The 22,716-nt window shown below is 47.2% G+C and overlaps 1 protein-coding gene and 1 non-coding gene across 2 annotated transcripts in view; one reads left to right on the forward strand and one right to left on the reverse strand.

Moving 5' to 3' along the window:
* Positions 1-22,716, forward strand: part of LOC139229971 (myocardin-related transcription factor A-like) — a 240,402-nt gene that overhangs the window by 9,705 nt on the left and 207,981 nt on the right. The gene's annotated exons all lie outside the window — the stretch shown is intronic.
* On the reverse strand, positions 2,876-2,949 carry trnai-aau (transfer RNA isoleucine (anticodon AAU)). Its single transcript has one exon. It is a non-coding gene; the product is annotated as a tRNA-Ile (tRNA).

Raw genomic sequence — 22,716 nt, forward strand, 5'->3', positions numbered from 1 at the left:
CCTTTTTTGAGCACTCCAGAGTGAGCATCTGCTGGCTTCAGACCGGTTGGTGTCCCTGTAAAAGGGAAGGTAAAGTTCTTGAACTGGTTTCTTCGCTGTCTCCAGGATTGCTTCACATGTCTTCGCAGCAGCGTTCCTGAGTTCAGCGGTTATTTCAGTTTCATCAATAGAGATAGACAGTTTCTTAACCAATAAGGGAATAAGGGGTTATGGGACGCGGGCGGGGAAGTGGAGCTGAGTCCATGATCGGATCAGCCATGATCGTATTAAATGGCGGAGCATGCTCGAGGGGCCGTATGGCCTACACCTGCTCCTAGTTCTAATGCTCTTATGTACCAAAGACCACCGTAGAGGTTGCTCGAGACCGGGAAAAGGTAACTCAAATCCAGGTGAGGATTTCCTTTGCTGACTGGTTCCTGTTGTGGAATCTTGCTTTAGTGAATGGCAGTGTTGTAGACTAAAACGTGCAGTTTGCCAAAGTACACTCGGGTTGCACCAGTATAGGAGTCGAGGATTAACAGCGGTGGTTTTCCTGAAGTGGGTGGCTGCTTCTGTGAGTGTGAGTGTGAGTGTGAGTGTGAGTGTGAGTGTGAGTGTGAGTGTGAGTGTGAGTGTGAGTGTGAGTGTGAGTGTGAGTGTGAGTGTGAGTGTGAGTGTGGAAGTATTGATGAATTCATTTGCTTTATCAAGTTGTCCAATAGAAATCGCTAACTAGCCACAGGTGAGGCTATAGCGATACTGTTTAGTCACATGAGCTAATTTTAGTAGAAATGCGTTAATACACTTACACAATACAGCTAATGTACTTCATATGTATATATTTACATGACAAACCTTTGCCACTGTTTAGTAACCAAGGAAGTAAAGTACTCAACGATCAAAAAAACATTTGCACACTCTGCTTTTTGTACCAACAAATACACATGGTTGATGCTCACATGCATAGGTCATGTGAATGAGTATTGAGATCATATGCCCAACAAGTGATGTCTATTACTCAATTTATTTACTAATCAGAAATACAATTTTCCACATATTAGACAACCCTGGGCTAGACCAGACTGTGCGCTGTAATACCCCATACCACTGCCCAGGCTAACTCAACCAGCTAATGGCTAATGTACTGGGCGAGACTAAGCAGTGCTCGGTAATAACCCACACCACAGCCATTAGCCACCGGTCTGCTGAGTTAACCCGGGCAAATGCATTGGACAACCCTATTGTAGGATAGCATCGGACATGTTCATCGGTGTACTAAAAATGCCGGCTCTTACTGGGTGCCATGAGATCTGAGTACATCAAGCAAGTGGCAGTTCTTAATGTGTGTGCAGGCTAATTCCACTGTGGGGGCATCACAGCCAAGTCTGCTCCTGTCCTCAGCCAAGTATCCACGTCTGCGCCTTCACTGAATAATGAAAGAGTGGTTGAACTTTTGTTTCGCCCTTCCCTGGGCCAGGGGTGTTGGAAGTTAGTTGCAACATCCCAACTGCTGCTGTGCGATCACGCAACTTGGGCACCAAAGTGGAATTGGACCCGGTATTGTCTGGCTTGCATGGGTTACTGTTACCCCGGGGTGCTGCCTTTCTGTACTCGACTGTCAGAGGAGCTGTACCCAGGTGTGTGTGAAAATGGCTGGCAGAAAGTGTGCCGAAGCAGCTTGCAGTGTGTGGAGGGCAGCGTGCCATGTGCATTCAGTGGCATTCACTCTTCCATCAGTCGGACCACATTCATCTTTGCTTGGGGCTCTGTCAAGTGGGCCAGTGCTGGTTCCAACTCTCATTTAAAAAAAAAAGAAAAAAAATGTCCTCCTTTTTTTCCTTTGCATTTCCCAGGTGTCAGACAGCATTCCCCAGCTGAGAGGACAGGCTCTCTGTAACAAGATGCATAGGAGCAGCTGGGGCTGACTCTCAACACACTTAGTTTTCTTTTCCTCTCACTTGCACGGTGCTTTACATGAGTTTCCTGCTTTCATTTAAGATGGGGCTCTCCCAATGTAGGCTACTGAGCCGTGCATTCCAGAGAGGTTCACGATTCGGTCTCGGTTCGCTGGTCATTGGCTAATGGCAGGCGCATTGCAATTGGGTTCGGTGCCCCGAGGCTGGAGAGGAAGGTGGTTAATCCAGCTTTCTCCCCCTGGCTTCAGCTCGGTGCTGCCTTCCGCGGAATGGCTGTGATCCGAAAGCGTGTCCTGTGGGAAACTAGTGCTCCCCACTGTTCTCCCACTCCAGCGATGCCTGTTGGAATTCTGATGTGCGGTGCCACAGCTGTCATGAAAGATTTGTTCGCTTGTCTAAACTTTAATCCTCAGCTATTTTCCAGACGTCAGAATGGGGCTTTGTGCTTATGTGTGCACTTGTGGAACCCATGCACGCCGTATGTACTCAAAGTGCCGGTCATGAGGCTCAGCACGAACTACTAATCGATGTGTTTCTTTTTATAAAAAAAACAAACTCATTCATGACCTAATGGAATTTAGCTAGTGTAAAAGGAAAAACATGCATTTATATAGCGCCTCAGGACGTCCAAAAGCACTTCACAGCCAAGACTGAGAGGTTATGAAAGGGTTTGATAGGGTAGATGCAGAAAATAATTTAGAAGAATGAGAGGAGTTCTCATTGAATCAGACAAGATTCTGAGGTGTATTGACAGGGTAGATGCTGAGAGGTTGTTCCCCCTGGCTGGAGAGTTTAGAACCAGGGGTCACAGTCTTAGGATAAAGGGTCGGCCATTCAGAAACATAGAAAATAGGTGCAGGAGTAGGCCATTCGGCCCTTCGAGCCTGCACCACCATTCAATAAGTTCATGGCTGATCATTCCCTCAGTACCTCTTTCCTGCTTTGTCTCCAATAGAAACATAGAAAATAAAATATAAGAATGGCCTGTACGGGGTTCGAACCCGCGATCTTGGCGTTATTAGCACCACACGCTAACCAACTGAGCTAACCGACCATGATTTGTAGATGTAAATTTTACTTATTTTGCTTTTTTTTGTTCATTTAAGAACATAAGAGCATAAGAAATAGGAGCAGGAGTAAGCCATATGGCCCCTCGAACCTGCTCTGCCATTCAATAAGATCATGGCTGATCTGATCATGGACTCAGTTCCAGTTCCACTTCCCCGCCCGCTCCTCATAACACCGTATCCCCCTATCTTTTAAGAAACCTATGCTTATTTTGTCTACATTTGTAGGCTCTAGTTATGTATTGATCCCGTATTCTCAAGCTTATGTTTTTTCAATGTATGATTGTAGTGAAGTGGTGTTAAACAAAACTTGCCAATAAATTTGTTTAGGTTAGTCCCTCACTTCTCCGAAGTTAGTGCTTTCAAAATGATGTGCCTGGCTTTTGGTCCTCGGTATTTCTGAATTTCCGATCATGTCACTTAGAATTATTACATTGAATTTACAGCACAGATTCGGCTCCACATGTGTTTCTTCTCATGCTACTTCATCTCATATATCAGCATAACCTTCTGTTCCTTTCTCCCTCATATACTTATCTAGCTTCCCCTTAAATGCCTTTATACTATTCGCCTCAACCACTCCATATGGTAGCGAGTTCAACATTCTCACCACTCTCTGGGGAAAGACGTTTCTCCTGACTTCCTTATTGAATTTATTCGTGACTATCTTATATTTATGGCCTGGAATCTCCGACAAGTGGAAACATCTTCTCTACATCTACACTATCATTCTCCTCCATTTTGTCTGCCGTTTCGGACCCGAGCCTTTTTACACTTCCTTCTCACGCTTTTTCTCTTTTTCCCTCAATGGTTAATATCTAACGTGTTGTAACACTGTTGTGAAGCACCTTGGGATGTTTTACTACATTAAAGGCTCTATGTAAATAAAAGTTGTTATTATTATTCATAATTTTAAAGACCTCAATTAGGTCACACCTAATTTTTCTCAGAGAAAAGAGCCCCAAGCCTGTTCAGTCTTTTCTGATAGCTATAACTTCCCATTTTTGGTACCATCCTTGTAAATCTTTTTTACACATTTTTTAGTGGTTCTAGATCCTTTTTATAATATGAAGACCAGAATTGTGCACAGTATTCCAAGTGTGGTCTAACAAGGAATTTTATATACGTTTAACATAATTTCCCTTTTTTTTCAATTCTATCCATCCAGAAATAAACCCCAATGCTTTGTTTGCATTTTTTATGGCTTTGTTAATATACGTTGCTACTTTTAATGATTTGTGTATCTGTACCTCTAGATCTCTTTGCACCTTTTAAGACAGAGATGAGGAGAAATTTCTTCACTGAGGGTTGTGAATCTTTGGAATTCTCTGCCCCAGAGGGCTGTGGGTGCTGAGTCTCTGAATATATTCAAGGCTGAGATCGATTGATTTTTGGACTGTAGGATAATCAAGGGATATGGAGATTGGGTGGGAAAGTGGAGTTGAGGTTGAAGATCAGCCATGATCTTATAGCCCCTCAATATGACAACTTCTGCTCCTAATTCTGTTCCACTTGTGGGGGAGACCAGAACTAGGGGCCATAAATATAAGGTAGTCATTAATAAATCCAATAGGGATTTCAGGAGAAGCTTCATTACCTAGAGAGTGGTGAGAATGTGGAACGTGCTACCACAGGGAGTGGTGAAGGCGCATGGCATAGATGCATTTAAGGGGAAGCTGGATAAACACATGAGGGAGAAAGGAATAGAGGGATATGTTGATGGGGTAAGATGAAGAAGGGTGTGAGAAGGCTCGTGTGGAACATAAACACTGGCATAAATGTTGGCCTGAATGGCCTGTTTCTGTGCTGTAAATACTTTATAATACTTTACAATGAATTGCTTCTGAAGTGTTGTCACTATTGTCAGCACGCGCAGCAGCCAATTTGCGCTCACCAAGCTCCCACAAACAGCAATGAGATGAATCGCCAATTGGATGGTGTTGACTGAGATGAATGTCGGCCAGGACACTGGTAGAATTATCTTCCTTTTTGAAAAATGTGCCATGCAATCTTTTACGTTCTCGGGAATGGACGGATGCTGAAAGACGGCACCTCTGGCAATGCAGCACTTCCCCAGTACTTCACGGAAATGTTAGTCTAGATTATGTACATAAGAACATAAGAAATAGGAGCAGGAGTAGACTATATGGCCCCTCGAGCCTCCTCCACCATTTAATAAGATCATGGCCGATCTGATCATGGACTCAGCTCGACTTCCCGCCCGCTCCCCATAACTCCTTATCCCCTTATTGTTTAAGAAACTGTCTATTTCTGTCTTAAATTTATTCAATATCCCAGCTTCCACAGCTCTCTGAGGCAGTGCATTCCACAGATTAATAACCCTCAGAGAAGAAATGTTTCCTCATCTCTGTTTTAAATGGATGGCCCCTTATTCTAAGATCATGCCCTCTAGTTCTAGTCTCCCCTATAATGGAAACATCCTCTCTGTATCCACCTTGTCAAACCCCCTCATAATCTTATACGTTTCGATAAGATCACCTCTCATTCTTCTGAATTCCAATGAGTAGAGGTCCACCCTACTCAATCTTTCCTCATAAGTCAACCCCCTCATCCCTGGAATCAACCTAGTGAACCTTCTCTGAACTGCCTCCAAAGCAAGTATATCCTTTCGTAAGTATCCCAGGTGTGGCCTCACCAGTACCTTATATTGCTGTAGCAAGACTTCCCTGCTTTTATACTCCATCCCCTTTGCAATAAAGTCCAAGATACCATTGGCCTTCATGATCACTTGCTGTACCTGCATACTATCCTTTTGTGTTTCATGCACAAGTACCCCCAGGTCCCGCTGTACTGTGGCAGTTTGCAGTCTTTCTCCATTTAAATAATGACGTGCTCTTTGATTTTTTTCTGCCAAAGTGCATGACCTCACACTTTCCAACATTATACTCCATCTGCCAAATTTTTGGCCACTCACTTAGCCTGTCTGTGTCCTTTTGTAGAATTTTTGTGTCCTCCTCACACATTGCTTTTCCTCCCATCTTTGTAGCGTCAGCAAACTTGGCTACGTTACACTCAGTCCCTTCTTCCAAGTCGTTAATACAGATTGTAAATAGTTGGGGTCCCAGCACTGATCCCTGCGGCACCCCACTAGTTACTGGTTGCCAACCAGAGAATGAATCATTTATCCCCACTCTATGTTCTTTGTTAGTTAGCCAATCCCCTATTCATGCTAATATATTACCCCCAACCCTGTGAACTTTTATCTTGTGCAGTAACCTTTTATGTGGCACCTTGTCAAATGCCTTCTGGAAATCCAGATACACCACATCCACTGGTTCCCCCTTATCCACCCTGTTCGTTATTGAGATCTGTAGTTGGGCTGGTTTCATCTATATTTTAAAATACTAAACCTGCAAAAACCTACAGAACTGCAGTCTATTCTGTATGTGCTGGAACCTACAAAGTAACTCTTCATTCAATAATTGGATCATCCATTTCTTAATCGGCAAACTTTGCTCAGGTGATGGTTTTTCTTGTGTGAGCCTCGGCACCTAATGCTCGTGGGCTGTTTGAGCACAGGGAGCATTCCAGCGGAGTTCAACCCTTTTCTCCACACACGTGCACTTTTATAAGGGGCTGCTGGATAGTGATCAAGAGAATGAACTCTGGCTGATTTAAAAAACATAAATCTCTCGCAAGTGCGGCAGTGCTGAGGCACCTCGTGTCTTCCTGGCTGCAGCCAGCGAACTTGGCACAGATCAATGATAAAACCTGGCACTTTCCTGAATTTCTGGCTCCATTCCACACTCGGGTGCTGCTTTACCAAGAAAGCCTTGGGGGCGAGTGAGCTATGTTAAACAAAGAGAAAGAATTAAAAAAAAGACTTACATTGGTGTAGCGCCTTTCACGACCACCGGACGTCTCAAAGCGTTTACAGCCAATGAAGTACTTTTGTAGTGTTAGCACTGTTGTAATGTGGGAAAATCAGAGTTTACCCAGTTTGGGCATATCTGTTAACTTCTGGTTTACTTAGTAGTTAGTGTGCAGTATCTTGTGGCAACCAGCAGTATAACTGAGATATCTCCATCCCATCTACATGCACAAATATTGGGCTTGGATTATGACACAGCATCTCAGGCCATCCTCGGAATAATGAGCCACCTGATTACACTAAATACATCCGTCTAAGCGTGTTGCTATACGGTTTTGAGAGATTTGTTTAAAGGTAGAAAGCATTGTTTCCTGACCCACTTGCGTCTATTTTTCAGAAAGGTAATTAAATCAGTTTGAGTGGGTGTTCTGTGGCTGCTGTTTGAAGAGTACTTCCTTTTAATTGCACTTCAAGAATAAGCGAATGCTGAAAGTACATCAAAGAGCACGTTATTATTTAAATGGAGAAAGATTGCAAACTGCCGCAGTACAGCAGGACCTGGGGGGTACTTGTGCATGAAACACAAAAGGATCGTATGCAGGTACAGCAAGTGATCAGGAAGGCCAATGGTAACAAGGAAAGGAAAGACTTGCATTTATATAGCGCCTTTAATGACCACTGGACGTCCCAAAGCACTTTACAGCCAATAAAGTTTTTTTTTGAAGTGTAGTCACTATTGCAGCCAATTTGCACACAGCAAGCTCCCACAAACAGCAAAGTGATAATGATCTTTTTAGTGATGTTGATTGAGCAGGACACCGGGGATAATCTTCTTTGAAATAGTGCCGTAGGATTGTTTACGTCCACCTGAGAGCAGATGGGGCCTCTGTTTAATGTCTCATCTGAAAGATGACACTTCTGACAGTTCAGCACTCCCTCAGCCTAGATATTTGTGCTCAAGTCTCTGAAATGGGTCTTAAACCCACAATCGACTGACTCATTTGCGAGAGTGCGGCCCACTGAGCCACGGCTGACACATTCACGGAGCTTGTAACACTCTCAGAATAAAGTTGAGCTTTCCTCTTTTTACTTCAAAGTCTATCAAACACCCTGCGAAGTGATTGATGCCTGTGAATGCAGTCCCTTTCTTCCCTCGTTACGTAACCTACGTGATACCGAATCACAGAAACCAGCGAGTTCCAGAAGTAGATCTCTGTGGAGTGAACCGTCTTGTCCAGTGGGGATGTTGTATTTGGCTGTGGGACCATGGAGGGGGCATAGTCAGCTCCAATTCCTTTTGATGCCTAACCCGGTGCTGTGTGCTGGACGTGAATATGTGTGGATGCTGGGCCAGGATAGGATTGGGTGTTCTCCCCCTCCCCACGTGGTCAGTTCGCCCACTGGCGCTCAATGTTCACGCATGAAAAGTGGCAAGTTGGGAACACTGCTCTCATGGCCTGTGGAACTGTAGCCAGCAATGTGCTGTATCCACAGGGCTATGGACCAAGAGCTGGAAAGTGGGATTAGTCCGGGTAGCTCTTTGTCGGCCGGAGCGGACACGATGGGCTGAAATGACCTCCTTCCGTGCTGTAAATTTCTATGATTGTTCATGAAAGGAGAAAAAGATTCCAGGTGTGTCCTAGTATGTCCAGGTATGTACAGCAGACACCTCAAGTCGCTGGAGAAATACCACCAATGATGTCTCCGCAGAATCCTACAAATCCCCTGGAGGACAGACGCACCAACGTTAGCGTCCTTGACCAGGCCAGCATCCCCAGCATTGAAGCACTGACCACACTCGATCAGCTCCGCTGGGCAGGCCACATAGTTCGTATGCCAGACACGAGACTCCCAAAGCAAGCGCTCTACTTGGAACTCCTTCACGGCAAACGAGCCAAAGGAGGGCAGCAGAAACCTTACAAGAACACCCTCAAAGCCTCCCTGACAAAGTGCAACATCCCCTCCGACACCTGGGAATTCCTGACCAAAGACCGCCCTAAGTGGAGGAAGTGCATCCGGGAGGGCACTGAGCACCTCGAGTCTCATCGCCAAGAGCATGCAGAAACCAAGCGCAGACAGCGGAAGGAGCGTGTGGCAAACCTGGCCCACCCTTCTTACCCTCAACGACTATCTGTCCCACCTGTGACAGGGACTGTGGCTCTCGTATTGGACTGTTCAACCACCTAGGGACTCATTTTAAGAGTGGGAACAAGTCTTTCTTGATTCCGAGGGACTGCCTATGATGATGATGATGATTTTTTCCCATTGAATGCAGTTTTACTCTCTTGTCTGTGTCATCCCCCCACCCCCTCCCCCGTGCTGCTGGTCTTCCTGTATATCAGCCTGTGGTTGCTGAGGTTTACTGCTCTGTTTTATATCCTGTGACATAATTTTTGAATGAGACTGACGCGAGACCAGAATGTTTAAGTCTATGCAAGAGCGGCAGGAGGAGTATTTAGTATAATTAGGGGCAATATATAATGTTTGTATGTGTGTGTGTATCTTTTTTAAGATAATGGGAAGCCTGTTGTAGTTGTGGGGAATCCGTGCCCTAAAGATGTCCTTTCGTAAACCCCATGAACCGGATGTGGCAATGTATAATATATCACAAAAACAAAACACTGTGGATGTTGGAATCTGAAATAAAAACAGAAACTGCTGGGTAAGGCAGCATCTGTTGGCCTGAGCAAGAACACTGATGTTAGTGCGTCTATCCTGCCAATGGATTTGCGGAGGCAGTGCTGGTAGTACTTCTCCAGTGCTTGAAGTGCCTGTTGTACATAATCCATGTCTCTGAAACACTGCTCTGTAGATCATGAGCTTGGTGCTGGGTTTGAGGTCCTGGTCTTCAAACGCGCTCTTCCTTAGGCGACTGAAGTTGCACTGGCACACTGAAGGCGGTGTTGGACTTCGTCATCGCCTACCATTCAGTAAGATCATGGCTGACCTGTGACCTAACTCCATATACCCGTCTTTGCCCCATATCTCTTGATATGTTTGGTTAACAAAAAGCAATCATTCTTAGATTTAAAATTAATAACTGATCTAGCATCACTTGCCGTTTGCAGAAGAGAGTTCCAAACTTCTACCACCCTTTGTGTGTAGAAGTGTTTCCTAATTTCACCGCTGAAAGGTCTAGCTGTAATGTTTAGACTATGCTCCCTCGTCCTAGACTCCCCAACCAGCAGAAATAGCTTCTCTCTCTCTCTAACCTATATGTTCCCCTTTATCATGAAAACCTCAAGCAAATCGCCACTTAACCGTCTAAATTCTAGGGAATGCAGCCCGAGTTTAGTCTCTCGTAATTTAACCTTTAGAGTCTGGGTATCATCTTGTAAACCTATACTGGACTCCCTGCGAGGCCAATATATCCTTCACAGAACTGCTCCCTGTACTCCAAGTGTGGTCTAACCAGTGCTTTGTAGTTGATCCTGCTCTAACTTGACATCTGTACACACGAGTGCGCGCGCACTATTCTCAACAGGTGGTGCTGGACATTGATCGGAAGTGGGAGCCCAGGATAGTTACCTGGGTGGCTGAAGCCAGTTGTTGCTGTCCTGGCTGAGAGCAACTAACTCGACGTGATCAGAAATCAAGCTCGATCCATACGGTGTAGTGTTATAATAAGATTGCCATTACCCTCTAGTTCCTGGGGTGAGTTGAGAAATACAGTTTAAAGCTCTTTCCCTACTTGTTTTCTTTCCCCAAAATTCACACCAGAAACATGGGAGAGAGAATTCGTAATCTTCCTATTTTTATTGGACCAATAGGGTGAGACTGGGTTGCCCCGGTGTTGGCAAATGGCAAACATCACAAGTGCCGCCTTCAGGAGGGCACCACGGGTACAATATCTAACGCGAGGTCCAATTCAACTGAGAAGCTAAATCAGGATATTGTCAAGCAGTAATACAGTAAATATCTTCACGATGCCCACCACCAGTCGTGGAAGGTCCTGAACATACTGTTGAAATGCTCACCATCCCTCTCCAGGAGCACCCGTTCACCAAAGGTTGAGGAGCAGCCCCTTCAGAGAGTGGAACTGGGGCTGCAACCTCTCTCACTCCATGCAAGTATGGAACACGGTTTCTTCCAGGCCGTCGAAGCTGTGCGCTGTCAGAGTGCAGTGTCTCTGTATTACGTTAGATGCCACTGCTCCACACAGCGCTCGCCAACCCAGGTCCCCGATGATGCAGGGATTGATGACCCCACCGTATGGAGCATTCCCCCTCCCTCTCCGTGTCTCAGCCGGGTGGCACTAGAGTGTGCCTGGGCACAAGGCAAGCACGCAGGAGCAACCCATACAGGAAATCCCTCCACGCTGAGTGCAGTGGCGCGGTGGGAATTTCCAAGAGACGGCTCAAGTTGTGAGGCGGAGGTTGCAGAGGGAACCAATAAGAAGCTCTGTCGGAACTAGGGGTGGGGAGCGGCGTGAGACGTATGATCGGGCGGGATCGCTCCACATGCTCGAGCCAGTGGATCAGTTGGAGAAGTCGGGGCCGAGTGCAGCTTTCAGTGCCTGGATGGCTCTGGCCACGGGCCGGTCATAGTGCTAGGACACGCGGGCCGCCAGCGCCACCCAGTCCGTCCCCGGTTACCATCGCAGTCGGGGCCATCTGCTGGGGTGGGGGCTCGGACAGTCTGGGGGGGGGTGGGGGCTCGGACGGTCTGGGATGGGGGCTCGGACGGTCTGGGGGGGGGGTGGGGGCTCGGACGGTCTGGGGGGGGGGGGGGGGGTGGGGGCTCGGACGGTCTGGGGGGGGGGGTGGGGGCTCGGACGGTCTGGGGGGGGGGGTGGGGGCTCGGACGGTCTGGGGGGGGGGGGTGGGGGCTCGGACGGTCTGGGGGGGGGGGTGGGGGCTCGGACGGTCTGGGGGGGGGGTGGGGGCTCGGACGGTCTAGGGGGGGGCGGGTGGGGGCTCGGACGGTCTGGGGGGGGTGGGGGCTCGGACGGTCTGGGGGGGGGGTGCTCGGGCAGGATGGGGGAGGGGCTCGGACAGGATGGCCGGAACCTCTGGCCGGGGGTGGGGCTCCTGTTGGAGGTAACCATGTAATCTGCTCCTGGATTTAACTCCATCTGTACAGGAACAGTTGTGGTAGTGTCGAATGATGCAGCACAGAATTTCCCATCGTGCCTGTGCCGGCCGGCTCTCTGAAATCCGATTAGTCCCACTTCCCTGCTCTTTCCCCGTAGCCTTGCAACTTTCTCCCCCTCAAGTACTTCTCCAATTTCCCTTTGAAAGTTAGTATTGAATCTGTCTCCACCGCCCTTTCAAGCCGTGTATTCCCGATCACAGCAACTCGCTGCGTAAAAACATTTCTCCTCATCTTCCCCCTTGGCTGTTTGGCCAATTATTTTCAATCTGTGTCCTCTGGTTACCGACCCTAGTGCCAGTGGAAACAGCTTGTCCCGATCTACCCTGTCTGAAGCCTCTGTGTTTCTATAATTGTGATGCTCAGATGCTGGCACAGTGTGAATGGAGAGCTATTTCACTGCTGGGTCCTGTTGCGTATGGGGGGATGGTAGTGGAGCTCTCTGCATGCACAGGTCAGAGTTCTGAAGAGGAATGACTGGGTTGGTGTTTCTCTTCAAAACACGAAATGAGGGAGCTTCCTGTCCTGGCAGAGCAACCACTTTGGACGATCAGTAGTTATGCTGTGACTGTCGAGCAAACACCAGTGCGGGAGGATCTCCCGGAGGTAGTTCCATTTTTGTTGCTAGTTTAGGCATCGGGCCAGCAGTCCCACACCATCCTTCCAGTGCCAGCAGATCTCAGAGCAGCACTGGTCTCAGTGACCGTTGTACTTGCCCGGATAGTAATCACAATCGGGTATTCATTGGCTTCCTGCTGGCTCGGTTGGTGGTCGATGTGTATGTGTATATCCCAGGTTCCACTGCCAGTCTCTGACAGGGTGAACATATTGGCATTGCGTTTGGCTTCTGTGCCCATGAGCTTGGGAAGGGAAGATCAGTCAGGGTTATCATGACTCCCTGATAAGCCTCCCTGATAAAGTGCGACATCTCCACTGACACTGGGGAGTCCCTGACCAAGTGGAGGAAGTGCATCCGGGAGGGCGCTGAGTACCTTGAGTCTTGTCACCGAGAGCATGCAGAAATCAAGTGGAAAGAGCGTGCGGCAAACCTGTCTCACTTACTCTTTCCCTCAATGACCATCTGTCCCACCTGTGACAGAGACTGGCTCTCGTATTGGATGGTTCAACCACCGAAGGACTCCTTTTTAGTGGAAGCAAGGCTTCCTCGATTCCGAGGGACTGCCTATGATAATGACTGCTAGCTGATGACTCTTAGTAAAAGATGCGCATGGGCACAGAATGATCGCGGGGCTAAAAGAGTTAAATTATGAGAACAGATGGCAGAGGCTTGTGTTCCCTTGAATATAGAAGATTAAGGGGTGATCTAATTAAGGTGTTAATTAAAGGAATTGATATGAGAGAGAAACTAGTTCCTCTGGTGGGGAGAGTCCATAACAAGTGGCCTGAATCTTAAAATTCGAGCCAGGCCGTTCAGGGTGATGTCAGGAAGCACTGCTTCACACAAAGGGTTGTGGAAATCTCGAACTCGCACCCCCAAAAAGCTGTTTGAGTCTGGGTGTCAATTGAAAATGTCAAAACTGAGATTGCTAGATTTTTGTGCAAGGGTGTTGAGGGTTACAGAACCAAGGCGGGTAAATGGAGTTAAGGTTACCATGATGTACATGAATGGTGGAACAGGCTCAAGGCGGTGAATGGTCCTGTGTTACGATGGGTGAGAAAAAGAAATAAAGACTTGCCTTTCACGACCACCGGACATCTCAAAGTGCTTTGCAGCCAATGAAGTACTTTGGAAGTGTAGTCACTGTTGTAATGTGGAAAATGTGGCAGCCAATTTGCGCACAGCAAGCTCCCACACATAGCAATGTGATAATGACCAGATAATCTATTTTAGTGATGTTGATCGAGAGACACCTATTGGCAAGGGCACCAGGGAGAACTCCCCTGCTCTTCTCCGAAATAGTGCCATTCTTTTACATTCACCTGAGAGCAGACGGGGCCTCAGTTTAACGTCTCATCTGAAAGACGGCACTTCCGACAGTGCAGCGCTCCCTCAGCACTGCACTGGGAGTGTCCACCTCAATTTTTGTGCTTAAGTCTCGGGACCGGGACTTGAACCCACAACCTTCTGATTCAGAGGCGAGAGTGCTGCCTACTGAGCCATGGCTGACCTGGTTATGCTTCTCTCTGATGCCCTGTGAGATTGAATCGTAGATACGGCGGTGCACATATTACGGTCCTGGACTAGCAACACTGAGATTGTAGGAGCTCAGATCCACACCACCACAAGTTGTGAAACTGAATTCAATAAATCCGGCAATTTGTGGGCAGACTTCAGTGACACATTTATAAATACCCAACCGGTTCGCTATTGCCCTTCAGGGACTGGATCCTGCCACCCCAGGCCAGCCTGGCCATCACGTGAATCCAGTTCCATCACTGTGGCTCCCCTTCTGTTCTTCCCTCCCCTCCCCCTTTCCCTGTTCCTGCACTTCCTTAAAAACCTGTTCCATCTCTCATTTTTTTCCAGTTCTGGGTCACAGACCTGAAACGTTAACTGTTTCTCTCCACAGTTGCTGCCTGCCCTGCTGTGATTTCTAGCATTTTCTGTTTTTATTTCATATTCCAGCATCTGCAGTATTTCGATTTTGATTTACACGCTGTGGCTACCTCTCATGGGCCCAAGTTTCCCCAGGAGTTGCTCTGTGTTTTTTGGAGCAACTAGATTTTTTTGGGAGTAACTTAAAAATCGCAATTCTCCCCATTTAAGTTGCTCCAGTGTAAGTAAGTTAGTTTTTTTTTTTGTTCAGTTTTTTTTCCAGTATTACGCCTGTTTTGGCCATTTAAGCAAGTTTAGCCAGCTAAAAGTTACTCCAAACGAAGTTAGGCCAGAGTAAGTGGCCACTTTTGTACGTTCTGAAAAACACTGCGGTGAATTAAGAGATCAGCGCAGGTAGCCTCCAAATGACAGTGTTATGATAGAACTGCTAGTTTTTCTTTTAAATCCCAAGCAGCGAGACTGAATAGGTGCTATCAGCCTGATTCAACTGAGTATATTTTTCGTCCATCAAAACTCTTCCCCTCCCCCCTCTCCCCCCCCCCCATCAAAACTCTTTCCCCTTCCCCCTCCCCCCATCAAAACTCTTTCCCCTTCCCCCCCCCCATCAAAACTCTTCCCCCCCCCCAATCAAAACTCTTCCCCCCCCCCCCATCAAAACTCTTCCCCTCCCCCCACCCCATCAAAACTCTTCCCCCCCCCCCCTCAAAACTCTTTCCCCCCCCCCCTCAAAACTCTTTCCCCCCCCCCCCCCCTCTCCCCCACACCAACCTGTCTGTTATAGCCCTTAGCATGGAAGGCAGCGGCCAGCCTGTGCGGCAGACCACTTGGCCCAGGATAGGGATGGCGAGCATCGGCCCCTCCCACATAGCCTGCATCACATGCTCTCAGATTCTGGGGGCGAGGAGCTACTGCACATGCGCACACTTTAGTGCGCATGTGCAGAGGTCCCGGCACTGTTTCTCAGTGCTGGGACCTGACTCCGCCCCTGAATCCAGTTGCCACACTACGCCACCATCGAGGAGAGGCTGGGGTGCAGCCAAACTTGGCCCGAAGATTTTCGGCGCCCTTGGAGTTATACAAAAGCGGTGCGCCAGAAATCTGTACTGGCCAAATTTGGGCCCGTGGAGTGGTTGAGGCGAATAGCACAGATGCATTTAAGTGGAATCTAGATAAGTACGTGAGAGATGAAGGAATACGTTATTTTTCTCAGCTGTGGCTCTGTGGACAGCACCCTCGCCTCTGAGTCAGATGTTGTGGGTTTAAGTCCCACTGCAGGGACTTGAGCATATAAATCTAGGCTGACAGTCCCAGTACAGTGCTGAGGGAGCTGCCGCCTTTCATATGAGGCGTTTAACCGAGGCCCCGTCTGCCCCCTCAGGTGGACGTATTTTGAAGAAGAACAGGGGAATTATCCCCGGTGTCTTGGACAATATTTATCCCTCAATCAACATCACTAACAAAACCAGATTATCTGGTCATTATCACACTGCTGTGTGCTAATTGGCTTCCGCGTTTCCCACATTACAACAGTGACTCCACTCCAAAAAGTACTTAATTGGTTGTAAAGCGCTTTAAGACGTCCGGTGGGCGTGAAAGGCGCTATATAAATACAAGTCTTTCTTATAGGGTGAGATGAAGTAAGGTGGGCGGAGACTCACGTTGAGCTTAAACACCAGCACAGACCTGTTGTGCCAAATGGCCTGTTTCTGTGCTGTAAATTGTATGTAATATCATGGATGTAATTCTTAATTGCTTCTGAAATGGGCCAGGAAGCCATTCCGTTGTAAAATCAATCACTATACAGGGAGACCCTTACCATCACCTCGGGGCAGCAGGGGGATGGGCTGTAATTGGGGCCTTTCCAGAGTCACTGCAATCTTCAATACATGATTTAAATAAATATCTGCTGACATTGACTGTGGGCTCATGCATGAGAAGCAGCCAGTTTGATGAGGTACTGGCGGGTGACCAGTGGGGAGTATCCAAGCATGAGTCAGGAGAGGAGCACAGAGCATTAGGAGAGGGGATGTGTTTTTTTTTAATGAATACCTTCTGCTTTTGAGCTCTCCGCGATTCTGTGTCTCTTCCCATGCGAAGTGGTTTTTGTTTTGAAACATAAAATGCATCTAGCTCAACTAATTTTGCTTTTATTCATTCCCTACCACAATGGACATACAGAGATCTGGCGGTTTTAGAGACGGTGTGTAAACCTTCTGGACTTGTGCGCAGTCAACTCAACAAATGACACTCTACGATGGAATTTTCATCAGTTCGTCCTGTGGTTTTCAAACTGCTCTGTGTGGAAGCAGGGGGAGGGGCCTTGTTATAGTTGTGATATTCCTTTGCAAGTGTTGACACAATGGCCCTGCAATTCTAGCCTCTCCGGGTCCGTACGATGTGCGCATGCACCTGAAGAGGCCCTGCAAGTTCTGAGTTTAGGCGCGCATGAACCTGGCACTTGCAGTCTGTTAAAATTTCTTTTGACAGATCAGCGCATTCCCGGGAGAAGGGCCTTTGCGGGTGGAGATTTGGGCTATTTGCCCAACTCTTTCCCAGCGAATGTCTTTCAAGCTCATACGCCTGGTAAAAGCCGGTGTAAAGCCTGCTTTTACCAGCGCAAGAGTTTTAATAGATAGAAAAAATTAAATGTTATTACTTGTTTATATATTTAAAAACCCTGTAAGTTTATTTTTAACACTATCGGTTGAAACTCCCTCATCCAGAACTCCCTTATCCAGAAGCGCCCCTCGTCTAGAACCATTCCCGGCCACCGGTGGCGCGAGTGCAGAACTAGTCCTTCCTCGCTGCCGACTCCCGCAATAGCTGGCCTGACTCCGCGATCCACCAACCCCCCCCCTCCCCAGATCTCTCTGCCGCACTCCCAACCACAAGCCAGCCAGCCCCGATATCCCCTTGCTCAGTACTCGTACCATCCAATTTAATGTGACCATCCCTCGTCCAGAAAAATCTCTTATCCAGAATAGGCCAGGGTCCCGAGTGTTCTGGATAAGGAGGTTCAACCTTAAAACATTTAATAAACAATTCAAAAATACATTTTTCTTTCAAACATTTGATTTAATGCAATTTCTATTAATTTTTTTTAAAAGTGAAGTGTTTTTAAAATTTATATTTGCGTTTTATTTGATTTTAGGGGTATTCGCATTGATCGTAATGGGAGCTTGGAGCTGCCATTACTGTGAATGAGAACACTGCATTGTGATTGGTGGTCCAGGCCCATGTGATCCCAGGAAGCGCTTACGCTCCAGGGATGCGTGGGCTGTGCAGCTGGGTCTCGGACCCGAAGTGTTTGTTGGAGCGGGACCACCAGGTAAATTTGGATTTTTTTTTTTCGGTTGGAAGCTTCCGACCACAATGTTTGGCCCAATGTTCTCTGAGGATGTGCTAACTCCCATTGTGCCTGTTCCAGAAATGAGGGCTGATCCAGGATTTGAACCCAGGACCTCTCTCCAATTATAGCCATAAATCCCAAAGCGAGAATCACGCGCCGAGACCAGCGAGCCGCGCTCTGAAAGCTTCCTCTCCGTTGGGGAATTGAACCCCGGTCTCTCGCACGCCAGACGGCAATGTTCACCACTGTACCAACGAGGAACTGACGACGACTCTTCCTACATAAATCAAAAAAGCTGCCAAGTGTGCTAACCCCGCCCCCCCCAAAAGCCCCTTTGTGTTAGCACACTGCAGCAGAAATAATATGCTAGTATGTTGATGCCGAAACGGAATTCTGATGAGATGCAGAGAAATCCAGCTGTGGGAATCCCCGCCACCCACAGACACCGTGGGATCCTGGGAAAATCTCTGATCCATGCAATGTGCTGCCATAATTGTCACAAGTTTTGAGAGAATCAGACTGAAGACCGAGCTCCCCCGACAATCGGGTTTGAAAAGAAACCTTGAACTGCAACTCACTTTTCAGCAGAATTTTTCTTCTTCTGACTCTTCGGCTTGAAAGTTGTGCTGGGTGCACATAAGCTCAGCATATTCGGTTACATTCATTCGTGTGCTGGTTTAATGGAGCCATGGATTCAAACTGGAATTTGATGCAAACTTATTGAACAGTTCTGATGAAAGGCCATCGACCTGAAACATTAAGTCTGTCTCTGTCTCTCTCTCTCTCTGTCTCCCCACCTCCGTAACATCGCCTTGCCTCAGCTCATCTGCTGCTGAAACCCTCATCCACACCTTGGTTACTCCAGACTTGACTGTTCCAATGCACTCCTGGCTGGTCTCCCATGTTCTACCCTCCGTAAGCTTGAGTTCGTCCAAAACTTGGCAGCCCGTGTCCTAACTCACATCAAGTCCCGCTCACCTACCACCTCTGTGCTCGCTGAACTATATTGGCTCCCGGTTAAGCAATGCCTCAGTTTTAAAATTCTTGTTTTCAAATCCTGCCATGACCTCGCCCCTTCTATCTTTGTAACCCCCTCCAGCCTCAAACCCCTCCCCGTCCCGAGATATCTACGCTCCTCTAATTCTGGCTTCTTGAGCATTCCCGATTTCAGTCGCTCCACCATTTGTGGCCGTGACTTCATCTGACTCAGCCCCAAGCTCTGGAATTCCCTCCCTAAACCTCTCCACCTCTTTACCTCGCTCTCCTCCTTTAAGATGCTCCTTAAAATCTACCTCATTGACCAAGCATTTGATTCTCTGCCCAAATATCTCCTTATGTGGCTCGGTGTCAAATTTTGTTCTGTAACATTCATGTGAAGCACTTTGGGACGTTTCACTTAAGGCGCTATATAAATACAGGTTGTTGATGTTGACACTGCGTGACCTGCTGAATGTTTTCCACCATTTTTTGTTTTTATATTAAACATTCGTAAGCTAATTTTCACCCAGCATAATTGCAAGGCCTTTGATTGTCAGCCCTTCCTCAATGAGGACTCCTTTTGCATGGGTGGAGGGCTGTTGTATTATCGTTCCCGTCTGCATTTGTTTTCGTTCAGAACGAGCACTCGCGAGCCACTGAAGGTGATTTCCTTTTTCCTTTATTTTGCAGGGTTTGTGTCTGAAGGAATTGACTTTAGGAATGGGACGGGGCTGGGGAGGAAGAAAACCAGAGACCTAACAAGGTACGTCCCCCAAAATCACCTCGGAGCGAGCCGAGAGCTGCTGTAATATTGTGACCAGATGGTTGTTTAAAAGATCAATCAAGATTGCGGATTGCAGAATACACTGGCCTAATTCTGTTCCTGCCGTTTGCCTGTGCCTATATTGGGCGGGCTCATTGGCAGCATTGCGGAAGTGGACACTGAGTAACTGGTTTTGGGAGGAGATGCCCATTTAAAAATCAAATCACCACAGTTCGTTTTAGCAACTTTTTTTGATTTTTGTTCCTTTTTGTTTTTCCTCCGGTGAGGTGGTGATGACGTCAATCCTGATTTGACCAAGTTACTGAGCCTGACGGGTGTACGGGAGCTGAACTAACATTAATCGAGGTATTTATTAACCTCGCTGCCTCTTTCTATTAACCTAGACAAGAGGTGAACGTCCAAATTGGATAGAGCTAAAACGAAAGGATGTTAATACTGGATTTTAAAATTCTCATCCTTAGTTTCAAATCCCTCCATGGCCTCGTCCCCTCCCTATCTTTGTAACCTCCTCTAGCCCCACAACCCTCCGAGATCTCTGCGCTCCTCCAATTCTGGCCTCTTGAGCAGCCCTGATTTTAATCGCTCCGCCATTGGTGGCCGTGCCTTCAGCTGCCTGGGCCCTAAGCTCTGGAATTCCCTCCCTAAACCTCTCCGCCTCTCTCTCCACCTTTAAGACGTTCTTTGATCAAACTTTTTGCCATCTGTTCTAATAGCTCCTTATGTGGCTCGGTGTCAAATTTTGTTTGAGAAGCGCTCCTGTGAAGGGCCTTGAGACGTTTTACTATGTTAAAGGCGCTATATAAATACAAGTTGTTATTAAGAATTGTCATTTTTAAAAAACATTGGCTGTGTACGTTTTTATAAAATTACCATTACGCCTTGCATCGTTCTTCCTCTTGGGCAATTCACAATTCTCAAAATGGCCGTTAGATGAAAAGAGTTGACACATCTCCCTTTTTTTTTTCCTCTTTCAGGGAGTGCCTCCCTTTTGAGCTCCCCCTCAATATGTTGGCTCTGATGTGTGGTACTGTCAGTACAAAACTAGGACAGTGTATTAATAAACCAGTGTGCTGAGACCTGTCAGAAGAACAGTTCCTGTCTCTCCGATGCTGCATGTGCAATTGGAGCAGTCGGCTGCTTCAGCACCCCAGAGGATGGCAGCGGAAAGGTTGCTGCACAACTGTGCACCTCCACTGCAGTCGGAAAGGAAATGCGGTTTACATGCCTCGATGTCGGGTTAACTGACATTTGGGTGCTTGTCTCCTGTAGTTGCATTTTACAGGATCGGCTAAAAGTTTTCCCGATCAGGATGTAAGTCCCTGTGAAGCAAAATGGACCAGTGGCATTGCTTTTCCTGATCTGTATTCACAGGAAGAAAAGGTAACAGCTGCAGCTGAAAGTTGAATGTCGAAGGGGAGGGGGAAGGGCTCCTCTCCAGCCCCCTCCAGATGTCGAACAGCTGACTCATAGTTTGCTCTTTGTACAGAAGAATCATTAAACTGTCCGCCGGGGCCTACAGCTAGCAGCCTGTCACAAGACACGTAAAGCAGTACTCTCCTCCCCACCCTGTAAATTCCATTTGGTAACTTCTTTAACTTTTTGGCACAGTGGTTTATCCTCGTAGAACTTGTCCGTGAATCTGGGACGATGCTGTTTTCAGCGAAGCAGGCAGACTTCGATGTTCGGCCGGGTTCATCGTCCTGTAGAGCAGCCGATAGCTGGCGTCGATTCGTGGGAGTTCATCTTCTGACAGACTCTGGTTGATGTCCCTCCAGACTATTTGTGATTGTTCTGTAAAGAGAGTAAACGCATGTATTGGTTTCACAATCTGGAAGGAGTTGTGGAGGAGCAATCTTTTCCCCCCACCTCCATCCATCTGACTGTGGCACAGTTCTGTGGGTGGCAGCAGCTTGTCAGCACCCCCACAGGCATGGGTCTCGTATGAGCAGGCTATTCGCTCCCTAAACCTCTCTGCCCCTTCACCTCTCTTTTTTTTTTTCTCCTCTAAGCCACCTCTTAAAACCTACCTCTTTGAGCAAGCTTTTGGTCACCTGTCCTAATGTCTCTCTATGTGACTCGGTGTCAAATTCAGTCCGATTACTCTCCTGTGAAGCGCCTTGGGATGTTACAACTAGATTAAAGGCACTATATCAATGCAAGTTATTGTTTAGCTATTGGCGAGGGGTGAGTATTGCAGCTGAGCCTAGGGTGATGTTGTTTTAGATGAGGATTTCTCTGGAATCCCTCCCTAAATCTCTCCTTAAAACCTGCCTCTTTGACCAAGCTTTTGGTCGCCTATCCTAATGTCTCCTTATGTGGCTCGGTGTCAATTATTTTGTCTGATTACTCTCCTGTCAAGCGCCTTGGGATGTTTTACTACATTAAAGGCGCTATATAAATGAAAGTTGTTATATCTGGTAGAATTTGCTACAGGAAGAGAGGAAAGGAATAGCACGTTTTTGTCAATTGAGCAAAGTTAAATGTTTGGGTTGGCTTCACATGATATCAGCCAGCAGCAGTGACTAATCTGCATGCAGTGTCAACTTGTCCGCAACCTTTAAAGAAATGTTTTTGCTAGTGTCTGACGCTGTGCTTGTTTCCTCCCTTTTGAGGTAACCTGGTTTGTTCATTGGGTTTTAAAACCATTCACTCGGTAGGTGCTATTCTGTTGCGGTACAGGTCCTGGGGGGGTGCTTTTTATGTCGAGGTTTGTTGCCCTCATCCGATGTTCTTCCTGTTTTTTTTTCTATTTGCTGTCGTTCTTGTGTATCTGTTTCTACGTAAAGCTCTGGCATGCCTGCAATTTTTATGGCAGGAACTGAGGAGTATATAGACATAGCACCACCCTGCTGCACAGTGCCTCTCGTTCCAAGCAGGCCCCGGACATAGAGTCACAGGAATTTACGGCACAGAAGGAGTCCATTTCAGCCCATCGTGACCAAGAGCTATCCAGCCTAATCTCACTTTCCAGCTCTTGGTCCATAGCCTTATAAGTTACGGCACTGTAAGTACACATCCAAGTACTTTTTAAATGTGGTGAAACATAGAAAATAGGTGCAGGAGTAGGCCATTCGGCCCTTCGAGCCTGCACCACCATTCAATATGATCATGGCTGATCATGCAACTTCAGTACCCCATTCCTGCTTTCTCTCCATACCCCTTGATCCCTTTAGCCGTAAGGGCCACATCTAACTCCCTTTTG

This window comes from Pristiophorus japonicus, chromosome 19 (assembly GCF_044704955.1).
Source record: "Pristiophorus japonicus isolate sPriJap1 chromosome 19, sPriJap1.hap1, whole genome shotgun sequence".
Taxonomy (NCBI): Eukaryota; Metazoa; Chordata; class Chondrichthyes; family Pristiophoridae; genus Pristiophorus; species Pristiophorus japonicus.